The sequence below is a fragment of the Bos grunniens genome, chromosome 10, assembly GCF_055505025.1.
Source record: "Bos grunniens cultivar Pamir isolate PY7600 chromosome 10, Bosgru_T2T1.0, whole genome shotgun sequence".
NCBI lineage: Eukaryota > Metazoa > Chordata > Mammalia > Artiodactyla > Bovidae > Bos > Bos grunniens.
Window position 1 is genome coordinate 83921149 of NC_141174.1, and position 24695 is coordinate 83945843.

Here is a 24695-nt window from a genome sequence, read left to right on the forward strand (position 1 = left end):
TGCTCTTTTCCTGATGAAATAAGATGGACTGGGCACCTGGGGGAGTCCCTGGGGCCAGTGAGTTGTGTCTATGAAATATACCTTTAGACTTCCTCTTCTACAGCCCACATGGGAGGCTTCTAAACTCACATCCTTTTCTATAACAGTGATTATAACATTGAGCCTCATTTTAATCCTTCTCAACCTCCACACTCTGCAGTCATCTTGACCCAACAGCTTGGGCATGTCCACTTTGATTTGTTGGGTATCAGATTCTCTGAGCAAGAAAAAAAATATCTTTTCCTCCTGTATCATATTTCTAACAAACAAAGAGAAACTAGACTTTGAGTATTTTAGAGTGTTATTCTCAGGGGACTGGATATTGGGAACCATTCACCAATCACAGAAAGACTTTCAAAATTCATTTCTCTATAGGAGCAGACATCTGTTCCTGGAGGGGCTGGTCCGTGGGCCATCTTCATGTTTAGAAGAGGGATTTAGGTGCCTGGATCTTTGCTTCTGAGGTAGGGCTTGAACTGCTCCAATCAGTAGGTGGAGGGGTGGGGATACTCCATGTTAGCATTCCCCCCAGTAACCCCAAAATTCAGATTTATAGTGAGAAAAGTGAAGCTGGCTTGCCATTGGCAGTTGTCAACTTGAATTGTTAGCAGTTTCTACCTTTCGAGGAAACTGTGACTTAGGTCACTCACACCATTTCTTTCTGAAAGGTAATAAATTGTCCCCATTTCCTCAGGCTCCCTCCTTTCACCCGCCACGGGCCTTAGCCAGGTCAGCTGTATCAATAGTTTGGAAGGTGCGTGGACCATTAAGTGGGGAATTCAGTAGAGGTCTTTCTACCAGCACTTCATCAGAGCACATAAATCGCTTCCTAGGCCCCGAAAGAGAAACATATGCCCCAAATATGTCGATTTACAAAATATTTTTGTATCTTTAGGGTATTTTATTTCTCCTGCTTCTTGTGACATAAATAGCACATAACCCTGACCCCAGGATTTTTTAATAACCAGCTGTGAAATTTCACTAGCACTGGCATGAAATCAAGAACCGAAAATAATTCATCCCAATGTATGGGGGCTTCTGTCCTCCTCTGATGGGGCTTTGATTTGGTAATGGTTTATAAAGCCACTCTTCTTCCTGAACTGAAACAGAACTTGAAAGAAAAATATTGAATTCTCTAATGGGCAAGGATCCAGACAGTATTTCTTTGGGGATCCATGATGTGGTGTGATGGGGGAAGGGGGTCAGAATATGGGAAAGTAAAGAGGAAACTTTGTATAATACATATTTAGGCTGCTTGAAAGTTTTTGAAAACATTTAATTAAAAATCAGTGTCTTGTTGGATCTGGAAGCTGTGTTTTGTGCCAGCCTTTGGAATTGTCACAGCTCTGGGGGTGACCATGACTCAGGTCTTCTGAGTTGTTTAGGCACAAGTTCCCAGCTTGGAAGATGGAGTTAGAGCAGAAAAGATGGGAACAGATATAAACCCAAATTTTTCTTTTTATGTTACTGTTCATCTAATTTACTGTAATTAAAAAAAAAAAAAATCCTCCTCCCCGCAAGTTCAGCTTACAGATAAAAATAGTAGATGTAAAGTGAAAAATATTTTTCTCTAAATTTTTTCATTTACAAAGGTTCATGGGTAATTTTTAAAGCCTTCCCACATTGGTACCAATCTCAAAGAAAGGCAATGCCAAAGAATGCTCAAACTACCACACAATTGCACTCATCTCACACGCTAGTAAAGTAATGCTCAAAATTCTCCAAGCCAGGCTTCAGCAATACATGAACTGTGAACTTCCAGATGTTCAAGCTGGTTAGAAAAGGCCAAGGAACCAGAGATCAAATTGCCAACATCCGCTGGATCATGGAAAAAGCAAGAGAGTTCCAGAAAAACATCTATTTCTGCTTTATTGACTATGCCAAAGCCTTTGACTGTGTGGATCACAATAAACTGTGGAAAATTCTGAAAGAGATGGGAATACCAGACCACCTGATCTGCCTCTTGAGAAATTTGTATGCAGGTCAGGAAGCAACAGTTAGAACTGGACATGGAACAACAGACTGGTTCCAAATAGGAAAGAGTACGTCAAGGCTGTATATGGTCACCCTGCTTATTTAACTTCTATGCAGAGTACATCATGAGAAACGCTGGACTGGAAGAAACACAAGCTGGAATCAAGACTGCCGGGAGAAATATCAATAACCTCAGCTATGCAGATGACACCACCCTTATGGCAGAAAGTGAAGAGGAACTAAAGAGCCTCTTGATGAAGGTGAAAGAGGAGAGTGAAAAAGTTGGCTTAAAGCTCAACATTCAGAAAACGAAGATCATGGCATCTGGTCCCATCACTTCATGGGAAATAGATAGGGAAACAGTGGAAACAGTGTCAGACTTTATTTTTGGGGGCTCCAAAATCACTGCAGATGGTGACTGCAGCCATGAAATTAAAAGACACTTACTCCTTGGAAGGAAAGTTATGACCAACCTAGATAGGATATTGAAAAGCAGAGACATTACTTGCCAACAAAGGTCCGTCTAGTCAAGGCTATGGTTTTTCCAGTGGTCATGTGTGGATGTGAGAGTTGGACTGTGAAGAAAGCTGAGCACTGAAGAATTGATGCTTTTGAACTGTGGTGTTGGAGAAGACTCTTGAGAGTCCCTTGGACTGCAAGGAGATCCAACCAGTCCATTCTGAAGGAGATCAGCCCTGGGATTTCTTTGGAAGGAATGATGCTGAAGCTCAAACTCCAGTAGTTTGGCCACCTCATGCGAAGAGTTGACTCACTGGAAAAGACTCTGATGCTGGGAGGGATTGGGGGCAGGAGGAGAAGGGGACGACAGAGGATGAGATGGCTAGATGGCATCACTGACTCGATGGATGTGAGTCTGAGTGAACTCCGGGAGTTGGTGATGGACAGGGAGGCCTGGCGTGCTGCGATTCATGGGGTCGCAAAGAGTCGGAGATGACTGAACAACTGAACTGAACTGAACTGAACTGACCAAGGGGGCCTCTTCTTTAAGTGTCATATCTTTTTGCCTTTTCACACTGTTCATGGAGTTCTAGGAAAGAGTACTGAAGTGGTTTGCCATTCCCTTCTCCAGTGGAGCACATTTTGTCAGGCCCTGACTAACAGACACATGCCCTCCCACCACTCCACATAGCCAGGTGCCATGCCCGGTACCCTGGTTGTCCCACTGCTGGTCCTCGTCGAGTGTGCAAACTCTCACTGGGCACAGGGTGTTGGTCAGTGTGTCAACTGGGGGCCAGGGCAAAGGCCCTTTGGGAGTTGCCGGGAATGTATACTTTCCTTCAAAAACTGACCTTCACAGTCCTGAGTCAAATTAAAGTTGGATTATATCTGGGTGTTCCGTTAGAGACGCTACCTGAGAGCAATGCTGTGAACTAAGAAGGGCAGGTCAAGGCTGCTAGATAGAATCGTGCCCTTGCCAGCACACATGACCTGAGCCTTACACAGGCCAGCACTGGATTTAAATCAGCCCCATGTAGGGCTGATTTAAATCCAGTGCAACCTCTGAGGTGCTCTTGGGCGAGGTAACCACTAACCACTCTGAGACTCCCTCTCCCCATGCAAGAGCCCTTCCTTCACAAGGTAGCTATGACTGATTGAACATATTGTCTGTGAAATACCTAGCAGAGAGGACACTACACAGGATATCGTGAGTGGGATAAATATTTCCCCTCTGGTTGAAAGAAGCTGTTAAATCAGGACAAAGAGAGTTCATGGGGGCACTTTCAGGGCAATCCAATTGTGCTTTCTGTCCATGCTGAAATGTATGGAATTCTCGGACTAGAAATAAAGTCCAGGTTCATACACTGGAATGCTGACGCACACTAGCTGGAGGACTCAGACACAAGAACCCATTAAGGTTTTTTGGAAACTCAGTTTACTCCATATGAAATGGGGAGAACAGTCAGCTACATTTTCCTCACAGGTGATAAGATCACAGGAAGGAAGCTTTCTGAACCTGTGGGGAGCTATACAAGTACAGGTGATTAGTAAGTTTGAGATGGCTCCTGTCCTAACTCAGGGGAAATTACAAAATATTATTTTTAAAAAATCAAAGAAATATAAGAGCAAGAGGTACAGGGATGGAGTGCTGATTTGTCAGCCAAACTGCAGAAAAGGCCACAGGCAGTCACAGTTAAATGTGAGACTCACCAGCTATCTCAAAAAACTGGCTATCACCTCATTACTCCAGAGCACAGATAGGGCAAACGCATGCATGCTATTACGCCACCTTAAGAATGCATTCCCAAACCATTCTACTCTGAGTAACCCAAGGGGTTTGTTTATTTTAAGGCACTAGGGACAACCATATGGTTCAGAAATATCTTCTTGCTGCCTTCTCCCAGCCAAGACACCCACCTGAATTCACACAATTTTATTTGGAAAGTATGATGGCTGGTGTGACTTTTCGAGGGGCTACTTTCTGCATTATAGCAATTAACCCTTTTTCAACAGTTCATTACACGATTTCTGAAAAACATAAAAAAAAGATATTTCATGGAGGGCAAAGGGCTTAAATGTGGCATACTTCAGCAATAATGCCTGCCACACACACATGCGTTCCTGCTACCAGCTTCCACAAGTATGGAATTGATTTAGGGGTTTATACAAAAACAATGGGAGGGAGGCTTTTCTGTTTTGAAGACCCTGGGTTAATTCCGGATTTGAAAAAAAGAAAGGAAAAGAGGGCTTAGGTTTTCCTAAATTGCTAGGTTTCTCTTGTGGAAGCTTTCTTTCTCTTAGGCTGAGGGAGAAGCTAAGTCCTTAGCTTTCCCACACACGTATACTTCCCTTCAAAGCAAGACCTAAGGTGGAAAGAATTGTCATATGACTCCAGACTCATAGTATACCATCCATTCTTGCTGTGGATGCTGACAGCACATTATTCTGAGAAAAAGCTGCCAACATTCAAAGCACCAAGTGTATAATAGTGCTAACTTTTAAACGTGTCTAACAGATCATGACGAGAAAACAAACACTCCAACAGGAAGATGTGCAGAGGGGATGAACAGGCAGTTCCGAAATGAAACGGTAGTGACAGTTAAGGAGAAGTGTTCCACCTCACTAGTGACCAAAGGTAGACAAACAAAAATTAGACACCATTCATCAATTTACAGAATCTGTTACAAAATATGATTATGCCCGATGGTGTCAAGGGTGCGGGGATACGGGCAAACTTTCATCTTCTAGTAATGTAAGCATGGATCTTACAGAAAACTGTAACTTTTCTGGTGGACAATTTGTCAGAAGTCATAAAAATGTTCATAAGCTTTGATCAAAATAGCTCTTTTCCTAGGAATTCATGCTGATAAAATAAATATGTATAAACATGATGTGTGTGCTAAGTCGCTTCAGTCATGTCCAACTCTTTGCGACCCCATGGACTGTAGCACACCAGGCTCCTCTGTCCATGGGATTCTCCAGGCGAGAATACTGGAGTGGGTTGCCATTTCTTCCTCCAGGGGACCTTCCCGACCCAGGGATCCAATCTGCGTCTCTTACGTCTCCTGCATCGGCAGGCAGGTTCTTTATCACTGGTGGTACCTGGGAAGCTCCATGTATATACATGGACATTTGGCAAAACTAATACAATATTGTAAAGTTTAAAAACAAAATAAAAAAAAAATGAACATAGATAGATGTTCACTGCAGTACAACAGGATTGGAAACTTTCTCTAAAGAGTCAGATAGCATATATTTTAGGCTTCAGAGGGCAATCAGTCTCTGTGGCTACTCAACGCTACCTCTGTAGGGAGAAATCAGTCATAGACAGTACATAGTAGAATGGGCGTGGCTGTGTTCCAGTAAAACTTTATTTATAAAAACAGGTTGCACAGGCTAGATTTGGCCCATAAAACATAGTTTTCCAACCTGTACAGTAAAATTTATTAGTGATAAAAAAATATGGAATCACCTAATGCTTACAATGTGGAAACGATAATATATTTTATGCAGCTTTTACAGCTCTTTTTTTTTTCTTTCAGTGTTTTGAGAAAATGTTTATGTGAAAAAAAAAATCAAGATACAACACTTCAGGTTTACAGTGATTCCAGCTTTTTAAGGGAAACAGAATATGTAAGCATGGGAAAAGGATTAGAAAGAAACACACAAGGATTTTAACAGTGATGGTGGTTTTAATTTTCTTTTTTATCCTTCTCAGGATCTGAATTTCCTATAATGTATATGTATTTTATTCTTAAAACAGAAAGAAATGTTTAAAATGACAGAAATGGACTTCTGGTGTGAATATAGTTGCCTAGGTCAGCATTCTCCCCCTCCTGCTTGTGGAAATGTTCCAACAATCAGGATAAAAGGAAAAAACATACCATCTTCCATTTCTGGCAAAACCAAGAAACATACATCAGGGTTGCAAAGGGATACAAAAGGCAAACAAATTTTCTCTGGAGCACCAGAGGAGGAAGTGTAAAGAGGAGGAGGAAGAGTATAGGGGGCAGCAACACCCACTGAGCTCTAAAAATAATGTACTTCTAGAGGGTGATGGACATATCCTAGGGATTACGACAGGGCCATCATCTGCAAGAGGGTTCCCAGATAGGTGAGGTGGGCAGCAGCCAGAAGTAGATTCAGTGCTGTGGGCTTGAAGCTTATACAATTTGAGGGCCCCTTTTAAAGATACACAATACATCTAAAATACAAAATGAGTCACAAACGTATCTTTTAGAATGAACAAAGAAAGGGTAATAAATGCAAACTTTTAAGCTGATAAATTCTACACACATCACCAAGATCCAGAAAAATGATATACTTTAAAAAAAATTTTAAAGTGTTTATTTTTTTAACTGACGGATAATTGCATGGTAATGTATGGCAGAAATCAACAGAAAAATAATATACTTTTAAAAACTAACTGCAAGGACTTCCCTAATGGTCCAGTGATTAAGAATCCTCCTGCTAATGCAGAAGACACGGATTCAATCCCTGGTTGGGGAGGATTCCACATGCCGCAGAGCAACAAAGCCCGTGCGCCACACCACTGAACCCACACACCTAGAGCCTGTGCTCGGCAACAAGAGCAGCCACAGGAAAGGGAAACCCACACACCACGACAAAGCGTAGCCCCCGCTTGCCGCAACTAGAGAAAACCTGTGTGCAGCAGCAAAGGCCCAGCGCAGCCAAACAAACAAAACTAACCGCAACAGTCTGTTTGGCCCACCTCTATAATACCTCTCTTCTATAATTCCCCTTCCATAAATATCTTCTGTCACTATGTTTTTGACTGCAAACTGCTTGATCACCTCTTCACAGGACAATAATTTTTAATATGCAAGAACTCAGCGAACAATGATTCCATGAGTCTTCTGTGAAAATTTCTAGATGAAATACAGCCAACCAAAAAATGACTGGGGACACGATGGCAGAAGGACCTGTGAGGCACGCTGGATACACTTCACTATGCGTCTAAGACCACAACAACTTTGGGTATTCTAAGTTAGAAAAGGGAAAAAAAAACTGCAGAGAAGCAGAAGAAAGACAATAAAAATAAAAGCAGATATTAGTGAGTCAGAAAATAGTAGTAGAATAAATAGAACTAAAAGCTTTTTTGGGAGAAAGACAGTTTATCTGTGAGCTAATCAGGAAATAGGAGAAAACAGTAAATACATAAGTAAGAAATGTTGTAAGGAAATGACTTCAAAATCTAAGCAAACTAAAAGAACCATAAAAGACTACTTTGCTAAACTCAAAATAAATACTTTTGAAAACCTAGACGAATGAACAATGTTTGAAGAAGATATAATTTACCTAGGCTGACTCCAGAAAAAGAGAGAACCTAAACAGACCCAGTTTCCATGGGGGAAAAAATGGGGAAAGTTGACAAAGATCCTCATCTAAAAAGAACCAGATCCAGCTGGTTTCGTATAGGATTTCCACCATCAAATTTTAAAGAACAGAAAGTCCCAATGTAATTTAAACTATTCTAGAACACAGAAATAGAATGAAAACTTCTGAATTTTTTTTGCCATGAGCAATAAAATGCAACAAAGATTTCAAAGATAAAGCCGCAGATAATTTATGAATACTGATGCACAAATCCTAAACAAAATGTTAACAAAGTATTGAGAGGTTGGCTAAGCGACTCTGTGGTATTACTGCTTCAGCATCTATTTTGTTCTGCCAAGAAGCTTTCATAGACCTTCAGCGGACACTAGCCTCCTCATAGAAGCACATACCCTAGACAGCAGCTTCTGTCACACACAAACGCGAGTTCCTGATATGGCTTTCCCAACCGTCCTTCTGATCAACAATCTCCCAGGACTTGTACGCCTTGTGAGGCCCTTATATAACACCCTTGTGGGCTTTACCAAAATCCTTTGGTTTGAATCAACCAATCAGGTCCTAACTTGGGAACCCTAAAGCACTCTGCCCACAGACCCTAACAAACGCATGTGTCCCAGGTCCTGTCTCACTATCTCACTCTGCATTGACAATCCGATGTGGCCTCTTAAGGTGTGTTTTTCCTCCAGGAACTATGAGAAATTAACTTTATTTCAATATCTCTTGTGGTCTGTTGTTGAACGGTGCTCACCACCCAGCAACCTGTGCTCCACTTAACAAATTTTAAAAAGTCGTAACACAAATAGAATCCAGGACATTAAAAGAACAATGCATCCTAATCAGCTTGAGTTTATGCCAGGAACAGAGACTTTAATATTAGGAGACATGTTGATATAATTCATCGTATTAATAAGTTTAAGAAGAAAAGCATAATTCAACATCTATTCTTGATTAAAATATTCAGTGATATAAGAATGTTCCCTTAACTTGATAACAATAAACCTATCCCTGCCCCAAGAGCCTGCATCACGCTAAAGAGAGAAATATAAGAAGTGTCTTCAGCAAAGTCAAGAACAAGACAAAGATACAAGGATTTGACTCTTACTTAACTTTGTACGAGAAGTAGTAGCCTATATAATTAAACCACAAAAAAAATATTAGGGCTAAAATACTGATTCAGTTCAGTTCAGGTCAGTCGCTCAGTCGTGTCTGACTCTTTGCGACCCCATGAACTGCAGCACACTAGGCCTCCGTGTCCGTCACCAACTCCCCGAGTTCACCCAAACCCATATCCATCGAGTTGGTGATGCCATCCAACCATCTTATCCTCTGTCATCCCCTTCTCTTTCCCTCAATCATTCCCAGCATCAGGGTCTTTTCAAATGAGTCAGCTCTTTGCATCAGGTGGCCAAATTATTGGAGTTTCAGCTTTAACATCAGTCCTTCCAATGAACACCCAGGACTGATCTCCTTTAGGATGGACTGGTTGGATCTCCTTGCAGTCCAAGGGACTCTCAAGAGTCTTCTCCAACACCACAGTTCAAAAGCATCAATTCTTCAGTGCTCAGCTTTCTTCACAGTCCGACTCTCACATCCACACATGACGACTGGAAAAACCATAGCCTTGACTAGACGGACCTTTGTTAGCAAAGTAATGTCTCTGCTTTTGAATATGCTGCCTAGGTTGGTCATAACTTTCCTTCCAAGGAGTAAGCGTCTTTTAATTTCATGGCTGCAGTCACCATCTGCAGTGATTTTGGGGCCCCCAAAAACAAAGTCAGCCACTGTTTCCAGTTTCCCCATCTATTTGCCATGAAGTGATGGGACCAGATGCCATGATCTTAGTTTTCTGTATGTTGAGCTTTAAGCCAACTTTTTCACTCTCCTCTTTCGCTTTCATCAAGAGGCTCTTTAGTTCCTCTTCACTTTCTGCCATAAGGGTGGTGTCATCTGCATATCTGAGGTTATTGACATTTCTCCCGGCAATCTTGATTCCAGCTTGTGCTTCCTCCAGCCCAGCGCGTCTCATGATAACTGAGGAGGGGGCAAAACTATCACTACTTGCAGGTGACACGATTACATACTTTGAACACTCAGAGGAAAAAAAATTTAAAGTACTGAAATAATTAAAAATTAGGAAGACAATAATATAATTAGAAAAATTATACAGAATGCAATAACTTTCACTTTTATAAGTAATAAGTAGGTCGAAGATATAATGGAAGAAAAGCTCCCATTTACAAAAGTAATAAAAAGATAAAATACACATAAATTAAGAAGTATAAAAGTTACTCATAAAAATATTTAAAATATTTCTGAAGTCTCCAAAAGAACACTTGAACAAATATAAAGTCATACTGTGTTCTTGGATTGTGTACATTTAACACGATCTTAATATAATTATCAATGATTTTACCCCCTTGGAACTAGACAAATATCTATGTACAAGATTCTGGGCTTGGCTTCAGGAGGATTGCAAACATAAATGAAACAAGAATTGTTCTTCACGATATTACTTGTGACCTCATATTCTGGTTGACAATTTCTTGCAATAACTATAAATAGTTACTTATAGCAGAAATACTAAAAAAACTGATGTATACTGAGACTCAGAAAAGACAACTGGATCTAGCAATGAAGAGGTTACTTCTTATCTTCAAGAAAGCAGTTTCTGAATGGACTTCTGGACTTAGCGGGGGTAAGGGAGGGTGGGACGAACTGGGAGGTTGGGGATGATGTATGTGCACTGCCATGTGTAAAACTGACAGCTCGTGGGGAAGTGCTGTACAGCACAAGCAGCTCAGCTTGGTGCTCTGTGATCACCCAGAGGGGTGGGGTGGCAGGGTGGAAGGGAGGCTTGAGAGGCAGGGGTCATGTGTATACTTACAGTTAGTTCACATTGTTGTGCAGCAGAAACTAATACAACCTTGTAAAGCAATTATCCTCCAAATTAAAAAGAGCAGTTTCCACAGGGATTCTGAAAACCAGTCAGTAAATGTTACCCAAAGTCACTCATTTCAGTGCCGAAAGAGAGGCACAGAACTTCTCACCTGATTACAGGGAGCTTAACTGAGACAATGATACTGACTCAATGGACATGAGTGTGAGCAAGCTCTGGGAGATGGTGAAGGACAGGGAAGCCTGGCGGGCTGCAGTCCATGGGGTCGCAAAGAGTCAGACACGACTGAGCAACTGAACAACGACAAACTGATACAAAAAGCTGATCCTCCTGCTCACACAGTTAAATTGGATAAAATACAAGTATACACAAAATCCGCCCAGCACATTCAGAATAAGAAAGGGAAATCTTGAGGAATCAGAAATGAAAAGGAAACACAAAGTCCAGATACTATGCTGGCATAAATTTGAAAGTTTTGCAGTGATACAAGACCCCACCAAAACCCTGCAGGGGTGAGATATGGATACAATTTAAAAACTGTCCACAATTGAGACTACAGAAAACCCCTTCCTAGGTGGAAAAGAAGCTGAACTTGAGGGGTTTTCTCAGCATAAAACTGGAAGTTTTATGGTGGGGAACTGGTGGGGAACTACTCAACTGGTGCTGTCTTAGAAACAGAACATAAATTAACTGTCTTAGAACAGAAATTAACATAAAACATGGCCCATGGAGAAATCTATAGCACCCTAAAAGGTCAATTCAGAATCTTCTCATATGTACTCCTCTTGAACCCAGAGCAAATGAGTTGTTCAAGGAGAAGTCTTCCTGCTGAACTAGCTCACAGTCCAAAATTGCAAAGCATGGGAGAAACCATGCTTTGGTTTTGGCCCAACCATGAGCCAGCATCAGCACTCAGAACAAACATGAGAATTCACACCCAGGAATAGCAGATAAAAGGCCAATCTGAAAGAGGCTTTTAAAAACTCTTTCTAAAATGTTTATAAAAATGAAGGAAAGAATAGGAAAAAATAAAAACTAGAGAAAAGAAGCTTTCCATCAGGGAGGTACTGGTTCCAATGCTTATGGTGAGATGTGAGCAACATCTATAATGCCATAAACCAAAATGGAAAACAGTAAGTGGGAGAATGAATACTGACTGAGCTAGTTGTGTACCAGCCACTCTCCTAAGATGTAAATTTCTTATATAATTCCCAGAGCAACCCTGTGGAGTAAAATTTTTTATTACATATTTATTCCCATTTTAAAAAACTGAGCCTGAGAGTTTAACTTTCCCAAGGTCACATAACTGGCACTGGATTTGGGACTCCAAAATAGTTAAGAGGGAGAAACTACAGTGGCTAAAGAAATATGTGTAAAAGTGAGGGCTTAATATCAACCAGGAAGGGAGAATTAAAGAGAGCTGATTTTAAAGGAAGATGTATCCACTTCAGCTTTGATGCTAAGAAAGAGAAATATTTTGAGATGGAGGGGCGGGCGGGAAGGGTGTTGGAGACTAAATACCATGCAATATATAAGACTATTAACATCCCCCAAATTGGAATTACCTCTCACTCATGCAATTATTTTAGCAGGAGAGGAAAAAATGATCTGACTTCAATTTGCTCAGCGTTTATTTTCTAAAAAAAGGATATTTGCCACAAGCAATTACTGTGAAAGGGAAGCTATTCCTGGTTAGAAAAGTTTTTAATCATGAAGTGGTATTTGACGATGTAATTATTTCCACAGGCTGAAAAAAGAAGTTGTCACTGAAATGTAGTGTAACTGAGCTCAACCACAAAGAAAATAATATACATTGCTGATACACATGGTCACTAATTTTATAGGAATAACACTAAAATATACAGTAATAAAGATCTGCCATTCTATGAAAGGAATCATAAAACAGTGTAGAAAACATAGTTTTATGCTCCATTTTGTTCTTAAAAGTGGGGTGACCTCGGATTTGGGCTGTGGTTGCCCCTTCACAGAAGGTGGGAGGAGGAATCTGGGATCTCCAGTTTTGAATACAAATTCCACTTTATTCAGGACTCCTCTGCCTGGCTAGTTTGGTACCATCAAATGCTCCAGAGTCAATGGTGAGCTCAATTTTCTGTTAATGACCTCAAAACATTTTAAAGATGAATTTGCAGTAAGTTCCTCTCCTACCATTGACCACAATAATTTTGAGCCAAAAATAGTCAATGATGGTGAACTGTAACTCTGCCCAGGGAGGAAAATGAATCACAGAGAAAAACTCCTTAGAGGGTTTCCAGTTCAACCTTGTCAGCTGAGGGCTAAGGATCTGAGGTCCAGAGAGGGAGAGTGAGATGGCAGACCTTGGCGTAGAACCTGTGTCTTCCAGTTCCTCTTCTAGGGCTCCAAACTGTGGTGATGAGAATCAGGTCAGCTGAATAATGGCAGGAAAAAAAAACATGTATATATATATATATATATATATATGTGTGTGTGTGTGTGTGTTGAGCCAATGAGGCTTAGAAAAAGCCATTAATATTAACGAGGATGGCAGGAGGGCAGTGGTGGTTACTCATTAAACACCTTTCCCTAGCCATGTCCTTGTTCTTCCAAGTCTGGAAACACTAGCTTCTAGGGGCACTGTGGAAAGCAGTGGAGAAACGGCATATGCAAAGGCACAGCCTGATTCAAACATCTGTTGACCATCACCAAGCAGGTCAGCAAGAGTCAGAAGGAAAGCAGGGGACGCTGGCCAGTCTTCTGTTTCTGAGAAGATGGGAAATCTTAAGTGAATTCAACCAGACGCACATTTTATCCACCAGGACCAAACCTTTGGTCAGAAACCCATGACTTCTTTTATTTTTTTTCAATATTTCAAAAGCTGAAGTATAGCTGATTTACTATTTTGTGTTAATTTCTGCTGTATAATAAAGTGATTCAGTTAACACACACATATATAAGTGTATATATATATATATACACACATTCTGTTTAAAAATTCCTTTTCCGTTATTACTATAGGATATATTTTTTACAGATTGATTGATTTTTATTTTCCGGCTGTGGGGGTCTTTGTTGCTGCGCGCGGGATTTCTCTAGTTGCGAAGAGCAGGGGCAGTTCTCTAGTTGTGGTATGTGGGTTTCTCATTATAGTGGCTTCTCTTGTCATGGAGCATGGGCTCTAGGCATGCAGCTTCAGTAGCTGTAGCACATGGGTTCGGTAGTTCTGACACATGGGTTTAGTTTCTCCGTGGCCTGTGGGATCTTCCCCGACCAGGGATTGAACTGGTGTCTCTTGCATTGGCAGGTGGATTCTTAACCACTGGACCACCAGGGAAGACCATCACAGAATACTGAGTACAGTTCTTTGTGCTATACATAGGACTTTGTTTATACATTCTATATATAGTGGATAAACAATGTATATATAATGGATGTATTCTATATATATTGGATTTACATATATCCTAGATATATTGGATAAACAATCCATTCTATATAGCTTATATCTTCTAACCCCAACCTGCCACTCCATCCCTCCCCTAAACCCTTCCCCCTTGGCATCCACAGTCTGTTCTCTATACCATGACTTCTTTTAAATCAGAATGCTTCCAGCTGTCTGAGAAGGATAATCTTGACTCCAGATCCTACTCCATCATAAGGTCAATCATGAATCCCTTGTAGCATAATAGGTCACCTCACATCTCTACCCCTCAGTTTCCTCATCTGTAAGCTGGAGCTAATAAACACAGTTCAACCAACTTCAGAGTTGAGAAGAGGAGGTTACATAAGATGAAAGGTGTGCTTAAAGGATGAGCAGGAGAAGGAAGAGCAAAATGAGAATTTTGATGATGATGCTACCTTTGACTGCTGGTAGGAGTGGAGGCCAAGAGCTCTGCCTTTGGATAAGGCAAATGTGATTTAAAAGTCAGATCTTATGTTATACATAGATTATACTATGTTTTTGTGTGTTAGCATTAAATTCTTCATTTGGACACTTTGCCAACAACCACAATTTAAACAAGAGAATTGAGGGATGTATCTTTGCCTCCAGTGGAGTAGAGTATGAGCCGATAAAATCCTTGCCCTTCTCTTGTAACTGAAGGCAGTTTAAGAGACTTCCAGGGAAATAGGAAGTGCCACCCGAAGACTTTTAGATATTATGTGTGATGAAAATGATTAGTGAGGGCAGATACTAACAACAATGCGTCAGCCAACTGAATTCAAACTAAAGGGAAGGACCAAGTTCTGTTGTTTGATAAATTTTAACCCTTTGTAAAAACCTCTTCCTGTTCGACATCAACTCATTTTTATGTAAACATTGGAATAAAGCTTATCTATGAATACAAAAAAAAAAAAGTCAGATCTTGGGCAAAACACATAATATTTCTGAGCCTTGGTTTCTTCAAATTCAAATGTGGAATAATAATAGTACCTATTTCATCAGAAAAACATTTTAGGAAGAGACTCACAGCCAGTTTATTCTTTTGCTGTATTTTTTTGGGCTCCAAAATCACTGCAGATGGTGATTGCAGCCATGAAATTAAAAGATGCTTACTCCTTGGAAGGAAAGTTATGACCAACCTAGATAGCATATTGAAAAGCAGAGACATTACTTTGCCAACAAAGTAGTCAAGGCTATGGTTTTTCCTGTGGTCATGTATGGATGTGAGAGTTGGACTGTGAAGAAGGCTGAGTGCCGAAGAATTGATGCTTTGAACTGTGGTGTTGGAGAAGACTCTTGAGAGTCCCTTGGACTGCAAGGAGATTCAACAAGTCCATTCTAAAGGAGATGGGTCGTGGGTGTTCATTGGAAGGACTGATGCTAAAGCTGAAACTCCAATACTTTGGCCACCTCATGCGAAGAGTTGACTCATTGGAATAGACTCTGATGCTGGGAGGGATTGGGGGCAGGAGGAGAAGGGGACGACAGAGGATGAGATGGCTGGATGGCATCACTGACTCGATTGGACATGAGTTTGAGTGAACTCCGGGAGTTGGTGATAGACAGGGAGGCCTGGCGTGCTGCGATTCACGGGGTCGCAAAGAGTTGGACACGACTGAGCGACTGAACTGAACTGAACTGATGGAAACAGTAGCACGTGGGGCCTTTCTGAGAGCTGGTTTAGAAAAGCAGATTGTTCACCTGTGGCTGCTCTTTATCATTCAACAGTGCAAGTGGAACCAGTGAGGTCAGCAGAATTTCCAGGGTGGTCAGAGCTTTAGCAATTTCATAGGAAAATATTTCAAAAGTTTCCTTTGGGGAATAGTCTTGTCTCCATCACAGTTTCAAGTCGTGAGAAAGTCTAGGCTCAGAGAAAAGCTGTTTGATGGGCCCAATGGAAAAGAGACACTAACACACAATGGAAGGACCTGTCATTGTTTTCAGTGAACTTCCTCATTTGTCCAGTTTTGCTTACAACTCTATGAGGCGGGCAGTGGCTGCAGCCTCCACTGCCCAGAAGTAGAAACTGAGGCTGTGAAAGTTCACATTCATGTTACTTTCCTAAGCAAATTGTCAACCAGTTGAATGTTCTTCTCATGACACAGGCACTGCCTCTCACTCCACTTTGCCAAGTTTAAGAACATGACTCTCACTTACATAAAACGTCCAGTCAAAAGTCACATATCCAGGACTTCCCTGGTGGCCCAGTGGTTAAGACTCTGCACTACCAGGGCAAGGGGCATGAGTTCAGTCCCTGGTTGGGGAACTAAGATCCCACATGCCATGTGGCATGGCCCCAAAAATAAAGCTAAACTACTAAAATTAAAGTATAGAAAGTCTTGAAAACGAGAGAAAATTCTTTAAAAAAAAGCTAAATATCAGTAATTAATAATTAATGTTTTATCCATTATGATACTAGTATATCAAAAAATATATAAACCATACATTTACTGGTGGTTCAGTTGGTAAAGAATCTGCCTGCAATGCAGGAGACCTGGGTTCAATCCCTGGGTTAGGAAGATCCCCCAGAGAAGGGAATGGCAAGCTATGCCAGTACTGCCTGGAGAATTCCAAGGATAGAGGAGCCTGGTGGGTCGCAAAGAGTCAGACAGGACTGAGCAACTAACACACTACAGACATACACATTTACATATATTCAAACATACAAAGTTTGGGGGGAAGTTAAAGAAGAAGGTATTCAAGATACTTTGGAACCAGGCTGAAGGACTCAGCACTGCGGTCAGCACAGTTTGGCTTGCACACTGTCTCCCTTGGCTCTCTTTCTATCCCTGGATGGTGTTTTTACAGTTCTTTAATATTTTGTATTCCTTGCTGTATAAGACACTTTTTATTAGCAATCCAATACCCATTCTCAACCCCCTTTCTTCTTTTATGTCTTCATCAGAAATATTCACTTTCCCAATCTCCCTCCTAGCTAGGGATGGGCATGCCAACAGTTCTGACCAATGACATATAAGTTGAGCTTGACTGGAGGTAACAGTAATGGGGAAGTTTTCCATTCCTGTTAAAAGGTACAGGCCTGTCTTTTCCATCTCTTTTTAGGCTTTGAACTCAGGTTCGATGGCTGGCCATCCCGTGACCATGGGAGAAAGGCCAAAGGAATCAGTAGAGATGATATGATTGTTAAAGTACTAAATAACAGTTTTTGGTTATTGCCTACCTCTTGACTTTTTGTTATGAGAAGAAAACAAATCCCTCTTGGTTTATGCTACTCTAAGTTGGTTACTATTACTTAAAGTCAAACACATCACTAAACGATATGGCTGCTACCTTAGGACCTTTAGTGATCAGAGTATGGTCAGAAGGAGCAGGAATCATTCTTTTTTACTCTATGTTGATGCTGGACTTTAGGAAGGGCACCCATGGTTCTGGGCCACTTTTCTGGTGGAAAAAGCTAAAAGGATGCATTTTGAAGGAATGGCTGGAAACACCAAGAATGTCTGTTTTTAAAAGTTTCATTTTCCCATGAGTTCTCAAGCTTATATATATATATATATACACACACACATATACATGATAGAATGACTCAAATTTGATAAATATACTTAGAAATTAAAGATATCTCTCAGTACTTTCCATACACGTTTAACAATATGGTATTCCAAAATTAGCAGATATCTTGGGTCTAACTGGGGCTTCTTATTTCACGATGTCTAAAGGTTGTATTTAAAGCCAAAATCCATCCTTATTGAACCTTTTTGTTCCTCTCAATCAAGTACAGGTATTTTGCTGTTGCTTTTTGGTTTAGTGGATATCCTCCTATCTCCTCTCCTCTCCTCCCAAAAATCTCACAAACATGGGTAAAAAATAATCATTCCTGGACAATGGTTTTGTTTTTAAACAAGTCTAACAGAGGCAGTCTGGTCACACACATAAATGTCAAAACTTTATATACATTTGGACACCTGACCAATTTTCACTTCTATGACTGTATCCTAAAAAAAATCAATTGTATGTACAAACTGGAAGCATAGGAATGCTCACAGTAATGCTTCCAATAATGAAAAATGAAGACAATGTGCTTGATTACATTCACATGTGGAAATACCTACTCTTCCTATGCCCCTCTCTGTGGACCCAGTATACTTCCTGCTCCATGAATAAAGGCTGAGCCGGTGATTTTCTTTGGGGAATGAAATATTCATGATCAGTATGGAATCCAAGGCTTGATAAGCATTTGTGCAATTGGACTTGCACTCTTGCACATTTATCATCACTACAATAAAAACATACGCTGGCCGACATTAGTATGAGAGGATCCCAGGAGATGGATGACAAACTCGTGGATCAGAGCCTCTCCATACACCCCATTATGTACCAGTACCACCCCAGCCAGTCTGCAAACTCAAGAGCAAGCAGTAATGCTTAATTTCTTCAGGGCACTAAGATTTTGTGGTTGTTTGTTACATAGCATTATTATGACCATAGGGGACTGATACACAACCTAAATGTCAAAAAATAAAGAATTTAATAAATTGTGATATATATATATATAGTGGAGTATTCAACAGTTATTCTTATTATTTTGGCTACACTGCACAGCATGTGGGATCTTAGTTTCCTGACCAGGCATTGAACCTGTGCCCCCTGAAGGGGAAGCACAGTCTCAACTAACTGGACCACCGGAGAAGTTCCAAGAGTCATTATTATCAATGATAGTGACCTATGTACATATTGACATGGAAAGTATCTAAAACATATTAAGAATAAAGCAAATTATAAACATTTTATGTATAGCATGAATCCTTTCTTATATAAAATCTATATACATGTATGTGTTTACATGTACAGAAAAGTACAGGAAAGAACCTGAAAAGAAATATACCAAATGTTATCAGTGTTTCTCTCTGAGTGGTAAGAATATAAACATTTTCCCTTTTTTCCTAAAGACTTAGAGCTATGCTTTTTAAAAATCAGGCAACTACATGTTGAAATGTGCTTCAAAATTTAAACCAAATTCCACGGAACTACCAAAAACAGCCCAGACTGATGTTTCTCAAATTTGTCCATCTCCTAACTCAACTTATGAAAAGCCTTTGATTATGATTCTGGGTAGAATATCTGTGACTTAGTCTTTATACAGTTTCCCAAAGGTAAGGTTAATCTTCTCTCCCACTTTTAAGTCGATGATCTGTGCTTGATCTGCCCATAAAACCCCAAATCCAGAGCAACGATTGGGGAAGTGCAGACTCTAATAAAAATAAGTTCATTAGTGTCAAGGAAAGAGAAAGCTTACCCAGTTAAGAGGACTAAGATTCGGAATCAGAAACAGAAGCTGTGAACACGATAAACAACGCTGACAAATGGATGCAGAGAATGCTATTTAAGTCTCCTGGGAATTTGTGTGAAATATGTCCACCGAATACCTCACTCAGGTACAGGGGAGTCATTGAAAACATCTGACCAAAAAAAAAATCTGCCAGTGGTCAGCTAGCATTTACAGATCTCAGACATGCCTTGCAAAAAAATGCCCTAATTTTCCTGCAGGTGTTTCTGCTCCTTTGACTGCCACTGTACTATTGGGGCCTGCTGCTCTCTGGTGTTAAAGATTATAGTTGTTTCGGTTACAAGACACGAAACAGACCTGTGGTTTCAGGAAATATTAAAGACCTGTTCGCTTGCAGGAAAATGACAGAAACTTTCATCTCTGTTAACCAGCAAAGAGTCCCTTTCTCTAATGGCCCATTAGAGAAGCCAGAGGAAGACAGGTCTCAGAGCACTTTGCCACACTGCCCAGTGTCTGGAAGAAAGTCCATATGGTTCATGTCCCTTGTGATCACTCATTTGGTTGCCAGGGACCTCCCATTATCAGAAAACGGTCCCCAATATTTCTGTTATATGTTACACAATTAGAGTGAGCATGTGTGCTGTAAGCCACATAAAGGGGATCTGAATTTTAGTTGCTACCTGTAACTGACATTCCTTCTAGCTGAAGTTCAAGATTTACATCTCTCCTCATAATGCTGCACTATTTTATAACAGGTTACCAAGAGTGTTGCTATTTTGATTTTGTTACTACTTAGTGTATCGTTTGAGTAGAAACCACCAAATTATGTCCTCCGCTGCATCTCCATCTGCTGCATCTTTCTACTTGATAAAGACGTCTCTAAAGACACTGTATATGCCTGTTCATTTATAAAAATATGAGGAAATTGTTAGTTACTCAGTAGTGTCCGACTCTTTGCAACCCCATGGGCTGTAGCCCGCCAGGATCCTCTATCCATGTAATTCTCCAGGCAAGAATACTGGAGTAGGTAGCCATTCCCTTCTCCAGAGGATCTTCCTGACCTAGGGATCAAACCCAGGTCACCTGCATTGCAGGCAGATTCTTTACCATCTGAGCCACCAACAAGGGTATAATCTTTCCCATTTCATATCGAATCTCAAAGGGGGCTTAAATAAATACATGTTATAATACAAGATCATATAAATTAAAATAAGTAGATTACATAACAAAGCCAAGAGTGGAGTTAGCACACAACACATATTGTACCTTCTCCTGTCCTGCTAGAGGTTAGCTCTGAACTGTCTGCTGGGAGCAGTAATATGACACAGGATTCATGGGATAAGAGTAGGTTGATTGCTCAGTACAGAGATGGCTAATTCTATTCAGCTAAACCTGAGGGAAACCTCTCCCTTGGGTCCACATTAGAAGGCTGCTGTGGAATGCAATGAATATCTTCAAGAAAATGCTGCACAAAGCCAGCTAACAGTTTCATGGGGCTGTTTCTTATAACAGCCCTCAAAGCAGGCTGGGAGTGTAAGCCTTCCTCCTCCGGGACCGGAACAATTTGATCTGGACACACAGCTCTACTGCCCGGCACCTGATCCAGGGACAGATTTTGAGGCAAGCAGAAGGACTGTTTGTAATCATTTTTTAAAGCTGCACAACACTGTCTTCAAATGATGCTTTACTCAGGAGTGGGAAACATAGAAAGAGGAGCAGGTTTGGTGCCGCAGATGATGAGAGCAGTTTTAGAGATGCTAACGGCGGACCTCTGGAGGGACATTCAGCTCTTGACCAAGACAGCAGATTGGGAGGGAGATGTGGGCGAGTGATGAAGACTGGAGATGAGTCAGTGGAAGATGAGACAGGTAGAGAAGAGCCGACCCAGCTAAGGGGGCAAAAACTGAAGGAGCTGAGGACCCACAGATAAAAGAGTTGCTCAAAAGTAAAGGAAGCAGCAGTTTTTATTTCCATTTCTGTAATATGCTGCGTGAGGCTCCCAATGTGGCCTCCATACTCCTAATTGTACTCCTGGAACTTTCAAGTGTCTCTTGCCATCCACTTGCCTTTTCATCCTCCCGGCGCAAGAGCTGCGGGCAGTGTGGGGGAAATGAATTCAAGACCCGGGGCTTTTGGTGCAGCACATCCACTTCCTCCACCTCTGGACTCCTCTGGCAACTTCAAATGCTGTTTCCATACATGCTCACAGCTCTCCTGGCTGTCTGTTCACCATTTTGCTCCACTCCATATTCCACAGAAGAATGAGGCAAGCCGGTTGGGCAGCTGGCTCTGGTGGGCCCCCTGATGCTGTGAGCTCATCTTCAGGTTCTAGAAATGTTTGCAAACCAGGATCTGTTTGACAAATGATTTGCATGTTTACCTTGGTGAACTGTGCTATTTTAGGGACCAATTTGCAGTTATATTTTCATGGGCTATAAGTGATTTCTGCAGGCAAGTTTGGGCATGGCCAAGTTCCCTAGAAATGAGTTTAGATATCTCTGGGAGAAAGTCAAGTACTCTATCTGTTGCTCCAAATAGGAGGACACCACTGAAGCTTCCCTCAGGTTCATCCTAAAGAAAAGAAGGATTAGAGACTTTTCTAAAGGGGAAAACGTTTTCATTGGGATTTAGACCATTCTGAAGAAAAAGATTAATTATATACCTGCCTGGGGGACTGCTGGGGCAGCTGGTGTTTCCTAAGGCTCACTTTTCTAAAAGTGAATGTCTCCAGTGTTTCTTAAACTGGTGGAACAACTGCTCAGCAGAGGGTTTGGCAACTCTGCCACAAGCTCCCCTAGAAAGATGCACAATAGTAGTTCTGGGTCCCAGCTATTCTTTCGGACCCAGGGATCTTGAAGACAAGCAGGACTTTCTGGAGAAGCTGCCAGTTAGGGACACTGGAGGCTGTCTGAAGGGAGCCAAGGGCAGCTGAGTATGAGCAACAGACCGAGAATGGGGCAAGTAACTATCAGGAATGGGGGTGGGCAAAGCAGAATCTATGGGGCAAGTAACTATCAGGAATGGGGGTGGGCAAAGCAGAATCTATGGGGCAAGTAACTATCAGGAATGGGGGTGGGCAAAGCAGAATCTATGGGGCAAGTAACTATCAGGAATGGGGGTGGGCAAAGCAGAATCTATGGGGCAAGTAACTATCAGGAATGGGGGTGGGCAAAGCAGAATCTATGGGGCAAGTAACGATCAGGAATGGGGGTGGGCAAAGCAGAATCTATGGGGCAAGTAACGATCAGGAATGGGGGTGGGCAAAGCAGAATCTATGGGGCAAGTAACGATCAGGAATGGGGGTGGGCAAAGCAGAATCTATGGGGCAAGTAACGATCAGGAATGGGGGTGGGCAAAGCAGAATCTATGGGGCAAGTAACTATCAGGAATGGGGTGGGCAAAGCAGAATCTATGGGGCAAGTAACTATCAGGAATGGGGGTGGGCAAAGCAGAATCTATGGGGCAAGTAACTATCAGGAGTGGGGGTGGGCAAAGCAGAATCTATGGGGCAAGTAACTATCAGGAGTGGGGGTGGGCAAAGCAGAATCTATGGGGCAAGTAACTATCAGGAATGGGGGTGGGCAAAGCAGAATCTATGGGGCAAGTAACTATCAGGAATGGGGGTGGGCAAAGCAGAATCTATGGGGCAAGTAACTATCAGGAATGGGGGTGGGCAAAGCAGAATCTATGGGGCAAGTAACTATCAGGAATGGGGGTGGGCAAAGCAGAATCTATGGGGCAAGTAACTATCAGGAATGGGGGTGGGCAAAGCAGAATCTATGGGGCAAGTAACTATCAGGAGTGGGGGTGGGCAAAGCAGAATCTATGGGGCAAGTAACTATCAGGAATGGGGGTGGGCAAAGCAGAATCTATGGGGCAAGTAACTATCAGGAATGGGGGTGGGCAAAGCAGAATCTATGGGGCAAGTAACTATCAGCAGTGGGGGTGGGCAAAGCAGAATCTATGGGGCAAGTAACTATCAGGAATGGGGGTGGGCAAAGCAGAATCTATGGGGCAAGTAACTATCAGGAGTGGGGGTGGGCAAAGCAGAATCTATGGGGCAAGTAACTATCAGGAGTGGGGGTGGGCAAAGCAGAATCTATGGGGCAAGTAACTATCAGGAATGGGGGTGGGCAAAGCAGAATCTATGGGGCAAGTAACTATCAGGAGTGGAGGTGGGCAAAGCAGAATCTATGGGGCAAGTAACTATCAGGAGTGGGGGTGGGCAAAGCAGAATCTATGGGGCAAGTAACTATCAGGAATGGGGGTGGGCAAAGCAGAATCTATGGGGCAAGTAACTATCAGGAGTGGGGGTGGGCAAAGCAGAATCTATGGGGCAAGTAACTATCAGGAATGGGGGTGGGCAAAGCAGAATCTATGGGGCAAGTAACTATCAGGAATGGGGGTGGGCAAAGCAGAATCTATGGGGCAAGTAACTATCAGGAATGGGGGTGGGCAAAGCAGAATCTATGGGGCAAGTAACTATCAGGAATGGGGGTGGGCAAAGCAGAATCTATGGGGCAAGTAACTATCAGGAATGGGGGTGGGCAAAGCAGAATCTATGGGGCAAGTAACTATCAGGAATGGGGGTGGGCAAAGCAGAATCTATGGGGCAAGTAACTATCAGGAATGGGGGTGGGCAAAGCAGAATCTATGGGGCAAGTAACTATCAGGAATGGGGGTGGGCAAAGCAGAATCTATGGGGCAAGTAACTATCAGGAATGGGGGTGGGCAAAGCAGAATCTATGGGGCAAGTAACTATCAGGAATGGGGGTGGGCAAAGCAGAATCTATGGGGCAAGTAACTATCAGGAATGGGGGTGGGCAAAGCAGAATCTATGGGGCAAGTAACTATCAGGAATGGGGGTGGGCAAAGCAGAATCTATGGGGCAAGTAACTATCAGGAATGGGGGTGGGCAAAGCAGAATCTATGGGGCAAGTAACTATCAGGAATGGGGGTGGGCAAAGCAGAATCTATGGGGCAAGTAACTGTCAGGAATGGGGGTGGGCAAAGCAGAATCTATGGGGCAAGTAACTATCAGGAATGGGGGTGGGCAAAGCAGAATCTATGGGGCAAGTAACTATCAGGAATGGGGGTGGGCAAAGCAGAATCTATGGGGCAAGTAACTATCAGGAATGGGGGTGGGCAAAGCAGAATCTATGGGGCAAGTAACTATCAGGAGTGGGGTGGGCAAAGCAGAATCTATGGGGCAAGTAACTATCAGGAGTGGGGGTGGGCAAAGCAGAATCTATGGGGCAAGTAACTATCAGGAATGGGGGTGGGCAAAGCAGAATCTATGGGGCAAG

General features: G+C 42.0%; 1 protein-coding gene across 5 annotated transcripts in view; it reads right to left on the reverse strand.

Moving 5' to 3' along the window:
• THSD4 (thrombospondin type 1 domain containing 4) overlaps window positions 1-24695 on the reverse strand; it is a 676260-nt gene that overhangs the window by 302234 nt on the left and 349331 nt on the right. The window lies entirely within an intron of this gene.